Source organism: Pipistrellus kuhlii, unplaced genomic scaffold, assembly GCF_014108245.1.
Source record: "Pipistrellus kuhlii isolate mPipKuh1 unplaced genomic scaffold, mPipKuh1.p scaffold_m20_p_3, whole genome shotgun sequence".
In the NCBI taxonomy this organism is placed as follows: Eukaryota; Metazoa; Chordata; class Mammalia; order Chiroptera; family Vespertilionidae; genus Pipistrellus; species Pipistrellus kuhlii.
Window position 1 is genome coordinate 74,711,715 of NW_023425529.1, and position 10,418 is coordinate 74,722,132.

Below are 10,418 nucleotides of genomic sequence, written 5' to 3' on the forward strand. Positions count from 1 at the left end.
GAAGTTTTCTCAGTTTCTGAAGTCAAGACTAGCCCAGAGAATGTGTCTTGGCACTTTTATTGCTCCTGCAGGTGCCGCACAAACTCATCACCTTTATGCTGGTCCACACCCCTAGCAGCACCCATTATGCTCTGGTCTTCCAATCAAACTGCTCCCTTCCTTTGTTCCTACCTAAAATAAAAATTCCCTTCCCCTCCAAACATTTGGGCATGTCCAGAAGAAAGCAATCTGAATAAATGTTGTCACTTTATGTGTGAAAAGCTCCCAATCTTTCAAATCTCCAATTCCTAAAGATATTATACCTTTTTAATATTCCTATTAACACTGTCCCCTCAAATTGTGTCAAGGTAGCAGAGAATGGATGCCAGTATTACAAATGGATGTGTGCTCATATTTAAGAAAGATCATTCTATGGAAGACCTTTGATCTTTATTATAGAAATAAGGGACATTTCCATTGTCAGGATCATCATCACCATTGTTAGTTTAAATGATAGTAATTTTTAGTAACTTTTGGTCTTTACTGAAGGTGGAAGGTGAGAGGTGTCAAAAGGTATATGGTTCCAGTTATGAGATAAATAAGTCCTGGGGTATCATGGTGACTATGGCAACAATACTGTATTTTATATTGTAAGTTTCTAAAAGGGAATATCTTTAAACTTCTTAGAATTAGAAAACAAAAGTTGAAGCTATGGCCCTAGTTGGTTTGCCTCAGGGGATAGAGTGTCGGACTATGGACTGAAGGGTCCTGGGTTGCAGGCTCAATCCCTGGCCCTGATTGGGGCACATGGTGAGGCAACCAATTCATGTGTTTCTCTCACATCAATGTTTCTCTCTGTGTGTCTCTTCTCCTCCCTTTCATTCTCTCTAAAATTCAGTGGGAAAATATATTTAGTTGAGCATTAAAAAAAAAAAAATTGTAGCTATGTGTGGTGATGAATGTTAACTAAACTTATTCTGATAATCACTAGGCACTATGTACATATATTAAATCATTATTTTGTACACCTAAAACTAGCACAATTCTATGTAAATTATATATCAATTAAAAAAAATAATAGTACCTCTATGCTGTTCTCATCTGGTAGCCTTTGCTTTTCATCATTACCTCAATCATAATTAGTAATAATTTCCTAAGATTATTCTTTCCCAAGCAGTCTCTTAAGGTTGCTCTATTTCTACATCAGGTAGTTTTTGTTTTAAAACAAAGCACTTCAAAACTAAATGGCTTAAGCTTTTCAGGATACAGTAGCCTCCTGACCCATCCATTTCAGCACTGTCCCTGCAGCCCATGTAATCCTATGGTCCCTGTCCCACAAGCTCAGCCCTCCTCTGTCCCGGGAGGTGCCTCCGTCCCAAACCATGCATGGTGTGCTCAGGCCTGCCCTGCTCAGTGCTGTCTTTGATCTTGAGCCCCCAGAGATTGCCAGGTCCCAGTGGACAGGGGAGAAATACTAAGGAGACAGGAAAAATCTGAGCAAAATTTGCACTTCCTGGTTTGATCTCCATCCATAGTCAATGGCATAATATCAGAAAGCATTTCTCTGTAGGATTTTAGGCACCAACAAATCTGTTGAAAGTAAAACAGGCCGAAACCGGTTTGGCTCAGTGGGTAGAGCGTCGGCCTGCGGACTGAAAGGTCTCAGGTTCGATTCTGGTCAAGGGCATGTACCTTGGTTGCGGGCACATCTCCAGTAGGGGGTGTGCAAGAGGCAGCTGATCGATGTTTCTCTCACATTGATGTTTCTAACTCTCTATTCTTCTCTCTTCCTCTCTGTAAAATATCAATAAAATATTTTTTTAAAAGAAAGTAAAATAGAATGTTTTTCTCAAGACATTGATGTGATTAGGCCTAATATTGTCCAACATCTACTAACCCAAGAATTCAAAGGGTATGAATGGATTTTCCCATGAGGAAAAACTATATCCCAAGAGGAAGAAGTGTAAAGATTCACCAGAATGCATCTTTATTTTTAATTCTTTCACTCATGATCACTGTTAATCTAGTTTGCAAACTTGACCTTTATCCATTTGGAAACGTGTTGTAGGTGCTGTTTGATTTGTTGAAGTATTTTTAGCTTTTAAGGTGAAACAGTTTGCTTAGAGCCACTCTACAAACCCATGGAACTGTGTTTCATTTTTACTTCCCTTTCAACAATTAAATTGTTTTGCCAACAAGGACTGTTTGTCTTGCAACAAGAGTTTCACAAACTTTAGGTTAGGCAACAGTATCAATAACCATTTTCTGGAACAAGACTTATTAAAATTGCCTTAGATTGCTGGCTCGTCATTCAGACTATGCATGCAAAAATACATTTTTTAAAAACACTATAGTATATACTACTTTCAACTGGAATAATCAATGTGCTGTTTTAAATAAATAAAAAAGTAAATATCAAATGGTTCATAGGAGCATTGATTTATTATTTCTCTCAGTTCTTCTGGTCTCAGTCAACTGGATACGGCCTGGAACGTATAAGACGGCCTCGGTCTCTTATCTGGAGCCTTAGTCAGAACAGCTGGGAGGCTTAGCCTCTCCCCACATGGTTTCTCCTACTCCAGGAAGTCAGTTTAGGTTTCTCCAAAGGGTGTTCTCCTGGTTCCAGCAGCAAGAGGGCAAGCCCCAGCGAGCAAGGACTTCTCAGGTTTCTGCTGGGTGGTGTTTGCTCATGTCCCATGGGGCACAGTAAGTCCCACAGACAATTTCAGCAACCAGGGGTAGAGAAGCAAACACCTGTTTGATGAGAGGGGTGGCACAGTCACAAGTAAAGGGCCATTGGTGTAGGGGTGGAAAGGACTGTTGCGCCCCACCTTTGCAAACCACCTACTTTGTTCCCCTCTGGCCACAGGGAAGCTGAGATGAGCAGTCACAGCAGAGCCCTGCACAAACTGCTGACCCAGCAATTGTGAGAAAGGAATGCTTGCCATTTAGGTCACAGAGTTTTGAGAACATTGGTTGTACTGCACAAGCTAACCGTGACAACTTCTGAATCCATACAGCATCTAAAAGTTCCGATATATTTCCATTTCCTTTTTAAAACTCACCTTATTTGTTTTTACTTTAAATTGTTTTAAAGTAGATTAGCGATATCATATGGCTTTCCCCCACCATTTCCAGTAAGCAGGATAGATAACAGAGGGTTGCTCATATATAAGAGTCAAGTGTAAATTAGGTACTGGAAAATCCGGGCCTGCCTCTCCTCCCCTTCCCCTTCTACAGCAACTCACCAGTGGAGGGAAGGAAGAGGGTTTAATGAAACAACCACAAAAAACGAAATTCACGTTGATTAAGAAACACTGTAGGAGAAACCACCATGTGCTTTTATCCTCAATTGACATATTAAGGCCAAACTATAAGTAATGCATGACCTTATGAAAGCTCTCATCATAGAACAGATGCCAAGTCGGGGGAAAAAAAAGAAAGAAAAAAAAAAAGCAGGCTGGCAACTCTGCTCCAAGTCTGAAATATAAAAGGAAACACTTCCGCTTTCCCCACCTATCACTACTCAAGCTGCATTTCCAAACTAGGCCTTCATCAGCAGGTAGCAGAGTACATGCTAACACAGAATGTGGGACTCCTGGATTTTCATTTTGCCACTAACTGGCTATTTGACCTCAAATAAATCAATTGACCCATCTGGGTCTGTGCTTCCACACTGTTAAATGAAAGCATCAGACTAGGTCACCTACCTAAATATCACTCTTCTAGAAATTAAATAACTGATTCAACCTCATACCAGTCAGTGAAGCATTGTGGTCATGAGCATGAACTTTGTTATCAAAAAGAACCAGTTTGGAATGAACAATTAGGAGAGGATCCAAGATGGCTGCACAGGTAAACACCTAACTGCAGCTGCACACAACAATTTCGATAAAATACAACTAAAATATAAAATGGACATTACCCAGAACTACAGGAAAGTCGAATGACTAGAAATTCTACAACGAGAAGGAAAGAGAAAACCAGAAGGAAAATCAGAGGAGCTGTAAAAGCCTAAGGTACGGAGACACGCTGTGCATGTGGAGAGGAGGGGAAGGCTGAGTGCCTGGCTGGCGTTCCCTAGTGGGAAGGAGATAAAAGCTCCGGATTGTGCCGAACCCCAGACCTGACAGTGCTGAACCCCAGTTCTAGACCAGACCCTGGGGACCCAGGCTCATACAGAGGGAGTCTGGGCTGTGAGGAGGAATCCCAGGAGAGTGGCAAAAGGCAGAGCCCCCGGAGGTGCACACATTGCGCACAGAGGGCGGACTGTTGACTCTGCTGCTAGATTGCCCTGGCGGGAAGGAGACAAAAGCTCCGGACTGTGCTGATCCCCAGTTCTAGGCCTGACCCCGGGGACTCAGGCTCATACAGAGGGAGCTTGGGCTGTAAGGCTGAACCTCGGGGGAGTGGCGAAAGGAGGTCCCAGAGGTGCACACATTGCACGCAGAGAATGGACAATTGGCTGTGCTGCGGGATTGCCTTGGCGGAAAGGAGACAAAAGCTCCAAACTGCTCTTAACCCTACTTCCAATCCCACTTCCAACTGAACTGAACCCCAGTTTCGGGCTCATTGGGGGAGAGACTAGACTGTTTGGGAGCAGGCGAAACTCAAGGGCACCTCACTCCCAGAGGTGCTTGCAGTGAATACCAAAGGACCCTGAGGAACACTGAGACTCAGAAGCTCATAGGGCGTGGCTTATGGAAGCCAAGGCTGTAGGCTCCACCCTGAAACTCTCCCCCCCCCAAGCAGAACACAGAGACTTTAAGGCTACCAACTCAGGGAAGCTGTGAAAATGCCGAGACAAGGAAATAGATCACAAACGAGAGTACCGATCAGAGGAGAAACCAAGATGGCGGCATAGGTGAGCAACTGGTCTGCCACTCCCACAACAATTTAAAAATGAAAACTAATATGAAGGACATCTATCATCCAAAACCATAGGAAGTAGGTACTGGGTAGTTAATAGTCAACAATTAACATGATAATAAGAGCAATGAGGGACCGATGGAGCTCTTAAAATGTGACCAGCTAGAGAAATGGAAGAATGGCAGGCCAGGAGTAGCCAGGCCTGAAGCAGCAGCAGCCAGGCCCATAGCAGCCAGGCCCGAAGCAGCCAGGCCTGGAACAGCCAGGCCCAGAGCAGCAGCAGCCAGCCCGGAGCAGCAACAGGCAGGCCCAGAGCAGCAGCAGCTAGGCCCTGAGCAGCCAGGCCTGGAGCGGCAACAGCCAAGCCCAGAGCAGCAGCAGCCAGGCCCGGAGCAGTCAGGCCCAGAGTGTTGTGGGGTCAAACCCTGGGTTCAAAATGAAAGGAAAGAAGGAGCAATGCAGACAATTCGGGTACCAGAGTGTTATGTCCGTCATCACAATGGACTCAGAGAAGCTCCTGTGTCCCTTCACCCAAAAGGATGGAGAGTTGCCCAGATGACAGCAAAGTGGAAGAAGAAAACTGAAGGCCACACAAGGGACTGAGGTGCCAACATGGAGTCATCTGAAGAAATTAAAAACTGAAGTGGAAGCTACTTCTTTAATCATATTCCTGCTCATGCTAGCATCTGTTAGCTTCCAGTATTCTGCAAAGTCTTGTGCAGAAAGTCCAAGGTCTCTGAGTAAATCTACACCAGTAACAAAAGAGACTCATTTAGTAGCTAAAAATATTAATATGTCCATAATTCTGATTTCTCATTTTGTTGTTTTGCATTGGCATTGTTGTTATTATTTAATAGCCAGAGTTTTGCTCTTGACATTCAAGTTTTGAAAATAACATGTATGTGGTTTAGTTTTTGCATTGGCAACAAAAAAACAACAACAAAAAAAAAAAATCTGAAGACCAGAATAAACTGGTGAATATAATAGAATCAGGGGCAAAGAAAGGGAGTGGATTGATAATTATCAGGGAGAAAGGGGTATGGGGGTGCAGAAAGAGACTGGATTAAAATCGTATAACCTATGGATAAGGACAATGACAAGAGGGAGGAGGTAAGGGCAGAGGGTGGGGTGGGAACCTGGTGTAAGGGAACTATGACGGGGGGTGGGAGGGAGAAACAATTGTAATAATTTGAGCAATAAAGATTTATTTAAAAAAAAAACATGTAACTATGGCTTGAAAAAAATACAGAAATCTGGTGGGAACAAATCCATCTTGGCTATGAGCTTAGTTATATTATTGTGGAAAAAAAGATTTGGTTCAAATTCTTTGCTCTTTCAAGTTGTGTGTGTGTGTGTTTTCAAATGTTGTTATAAGTATTATAAATGGATACTACCGTGTTTCCCCGAAAATAAGACATCCTCCGAAAATAAGACCTACTTACAGGTTTCCTTCTGAGTAAATATAAGGCATCTCCCCAAAAATAAGGCCCCCCCCTAGGCTAAACATGAGAGATTTGGTCCACTGATTCTGAAAGAAATGGAGTCACAAGAAATTCACCAGGAAATTCAGGAATTGGATTGTTATGATGATGTTCCAGAAGATGATGACCTGATTGTCATTGAATAAATGAGTAAATTCTTGATACTGTAAAAAAAAAAAAAAAAAAAAAAAAAAAAAAAGAACCAGTTTGGGGGCCAGCTCAGTCACAGCTCAGGCCTAGAAATGCACAACAGTCTGTGGTAGAATCTTAAACAGGTATCTTAAATTCTCAGTTTCCTCATTTGTAAAATGAGAACAATAATTGTGTTAGACTCTGCTAATGATGAGATAATGCATCCCGTATGTTGAGCATATGTCTGGCACACGAGGAGGTGATCAGGAAATGCGTCTTCAGGCTGTTGACAAGAACCTAAACCATGTCTGTTCGTCCTGTCCACACTGTCATCAAAGACGTAAGTCAGCTCACATGATCCACCCAGGAATCCTGAAGTTGCCCCCCTCACAATCACCCAAACCTCAGCTCTGCTTGCATGTCCTGGGGGCAGAGCAGAAGTAGAACACCCAGAACCCACAGAACATTCTAGAGCTATGCTCTCCCTGCCCAAGCTGTTTTACTTCCCTTTTTAAAAAACTTCTAATTTTAAGTCTGAGGAAGAAAAAGAGATTCCGAATCTGAGTTGAAAGGAGAGGGAAAAAGCAGACTAACTCTGACTTCTTCCCTGGTTCGCGGTGGAACTCCCAGCCCAGGTCCCAGAGTGAAGACTGCTTCCCAGTCATCTGCTTGGAACGGGATACTCAGCTTCACCCGTGGTTCTCACCTCTCCCTTTTCCCCTCCGTACAGGCATAAAAAATCAAATGACACCTAAAACATCGAAATGTGTTTATTCTTCAACTAAAAACAACTCTATCCATTCCCAAAATGAAAAGTAATAATTAAACAGCAAGAAGGATCTGCTATTCAATCTTTAAGGCTCTGTACAGTCATTGCAAAGGATAATAACAAAGCAATAACAGTGTGGGGGGAAAGGGACTCCCAACACACTTCACTTTGCCTACGCCAGTCAACCCAAGAAGAATTCGTATGCAGGCAGGGCCTGGGCAGGAGGACGAGTGAGTGCACACACACCAAATGAATCAATAAATAAAAATCATAAAAACAAATTCATAAATGGGTCAATAAATTATACTCTATCCTCTTGCTTTGAAAACTCTATCTTCTTAATAACAAGGAAGGCCAGGTTTATATTCAGTCTTACTGGACTCCTCAGTCCCACACTGAGTCACGGTGACCCCAGCTCACCCCTTCTCTCTCCAGGCTCAGTTCAGACCCTGAGGCTGAGCTGGTACTTGGCAGCCCCAAGGCCTAGAAATACACAACAGTCTGTGGTCATGACAAACCCAGGGCAGATGCCCACCCAGGCACCAAAACCTGGCCTAGGGCGTTCATGGAGCCCAGACATCCAGACGTGGTCTAGAAAGAGAACATGGACTTCAGATGAGTATGTTCCCTTGGCCTCCCAGACTCCTTGCCCAGTGTACCCCAAGGAAACCAGAACAGGGCCCCTTTGAGCCTGGAACCCAAGACAGGGACGCCTCTTGCCTTGGTCTAAGGGCAACACCAACTGGAGCCTCTTCTCACAACCTTCTCGTCCTCTGCCCAGGGGCTGTCCCATAGGGAGACTCCTCTTCACACCTTCTCCCATGGCCTCTATAGAAGTCCCTTGCCCTTCAGCTTTTCTCGGTGACACCTCCACTCCCACAGTCTTCTCCATAAATTGCAAAGAAATGTCAGCCAACCAGCTTCTTTCCAATGTCTCATTCCTGACATTATTCTTTAATCTGAAACTGCAGTCCAAGTTCCTCATGTTCTCCAAATTCAGAAAGCTCTTTTTTTTCTTGACATTTTATCCTGCCCCAGGATAATTCTGTTCTATCACCCTTCCCTCAAGGGGAAAATGGAGAGAGAGAGAGAGAGAGAGAGAGAGAGAAAAAAAAAAATATATATATATATCTATCTATATATCTATATATATATATATATATATATATATATATATATATATATATGTGTGTGTGTGTGTGTGTGTGTCAATTAGACAATGACCATCTTAAAGTCACTGCTTCTCCCCCACTTCCCATAAGAGACTAGTGCTCAGTTCCTCTTTTAAATTAATAATTACTCATATCTAACTTTGTGTCTTTATCCCTGGGCCTTGATTGTTTCCTAATTTTATTAGAATTCCCTTTCTTTGGGGTTACCCCTACCAATAGCTCTAAAAACTGAAATCAACTCAACCAAAAACAAAACCAAAGTTGTTATCCTGGCCCCCTTCCCCCTAGGCCCAGCGGGTGCTCCTCATTCCTCCGCACAGAAGATAGAGAGCCTCACTAGCAGATGCCTTTACCGTCAGTCACTTCCTCTCCCTCATGCAAGTCCCACTCCTCACCTGCTTTCTACTTTCTCTCCTTTGTCCATCTCTCTCATATTTCTCTGTGCTTTTTTTAATATAACTCTCTCTGTTCTAAGCAAGTACCATCTTCTCAACAGGATTCATTAAAAGCCCTCCTCAGCAGGTGTGGCTCAGTGGTTGAATGTCGATCCATGAACCAAGATGTTGCCATTTCGAGTCCCAATCAGGGCGCATGCTGGGTTGCAGGCTCGATACCTAGTAGGGAGCGTGCACTAGGCAGCTGATCGATGTTTCTCTCTAAACAATTTTTCCATCTCTCTGTCCCTCTCCCTTCCTCTTTCTCTAAAAATTCAATAAAAACATGCTTAAAAATTAAAAATTAAATAAAAAGCCCTCCTCACAGACAGTGTGAAATGTCTCCAGGCCAAGGCGTAGGGAAGATGTTCAGTGGGTAGGCTATGCTCTTTCAATCGGCCCTTGAAGCTCCAGTGCACTAAAGAAGAGTGGGGTGAAAAACAGGGCCGACTTCATGGGTTTGCATCCCAGGCTTCCTTTGGTTTCATGTTTTGTCCTCTTCCTAAAATTCTTTAAAATGTTACCTTTGGACCTTTTTCTAGGTGAAGCCCAATGGGACAGTTGGGCACGTGGGTGAGAGCAGAAGAGAGCCACACACGATGCCACTCCCTCGCATAAAGTATTGGTAACGCCTCGTGAACACGGAATTCCTGTGGGTCTACAATGTTTGGGAGGTCAACAAGACTGAGAGCAAGTACATGGCGAGTGACATCTATGGCTGCGTAGGAGCCACACTTTCCACTCTACCCAGAACCTGCTCCAAATGCAGAAAGAAGGCAGTGGCATTCTAAGCAATCTAAACACCCAAGGAATCTTATCTTTTGTTACTCCTAGGACTTCCCTGGATTAGCCGACCACTTACCCTGAAAATTTTGACTGGTGAGCTAATAGTTCTTTGCTTTTCAATCCTTTTTTGCTCATCAGTAAGTAAAAGGTATAATGTTGGTAGATGCTGCATATTAAGAAATATAAACAGTTGAGTTAGTCTTATGCAGCATTTCCACTCTTCTGTTGTGTGAACTACCAAACGTGAAATGTACAATTCTGGTGATTCCACATCTAGGCAAAATGTTCTAACATTTGCATTTAATTCTGGCATTGCATTATATAAAGATGAATGGTAAAATCACTGACATAAGTTTAAATGTCAATGTCTCTTTACTTAGAGTTGCATTAAATGGCAAATTTAAAGCATTATGAAATAGTCTGCAAAAGGAAGGGAAAAGCTTTATATTTTAGTGCCTTGAACTGTCTTTTCTCCTTTATTTAAACAAGAGGCTCCATATTTTCTGGGTCATGCGAGTTGCGTAGCCACCCCTGAGGAACAATGAAAAGAGATTGAGTGGGTCAGAGGCTGGGCTGGAAGAGGTCAGGGCTGGGTCACGGCCCAGCAGGATGCAAACATTTGTCCAGGTCTCTTTGACACCAGAACCCTATATTGAAACACATCCAGTATGTCCTAATTCATTCAAAGTTAAAACCAAAATGTTCACTATGGCTCTCTCCCACCGGCACCTCCCTGCCTACCTCTCTGAACTCACCTCCCACCACTCACAAGCCTTCTCAGCTCCAGCAAGGACAC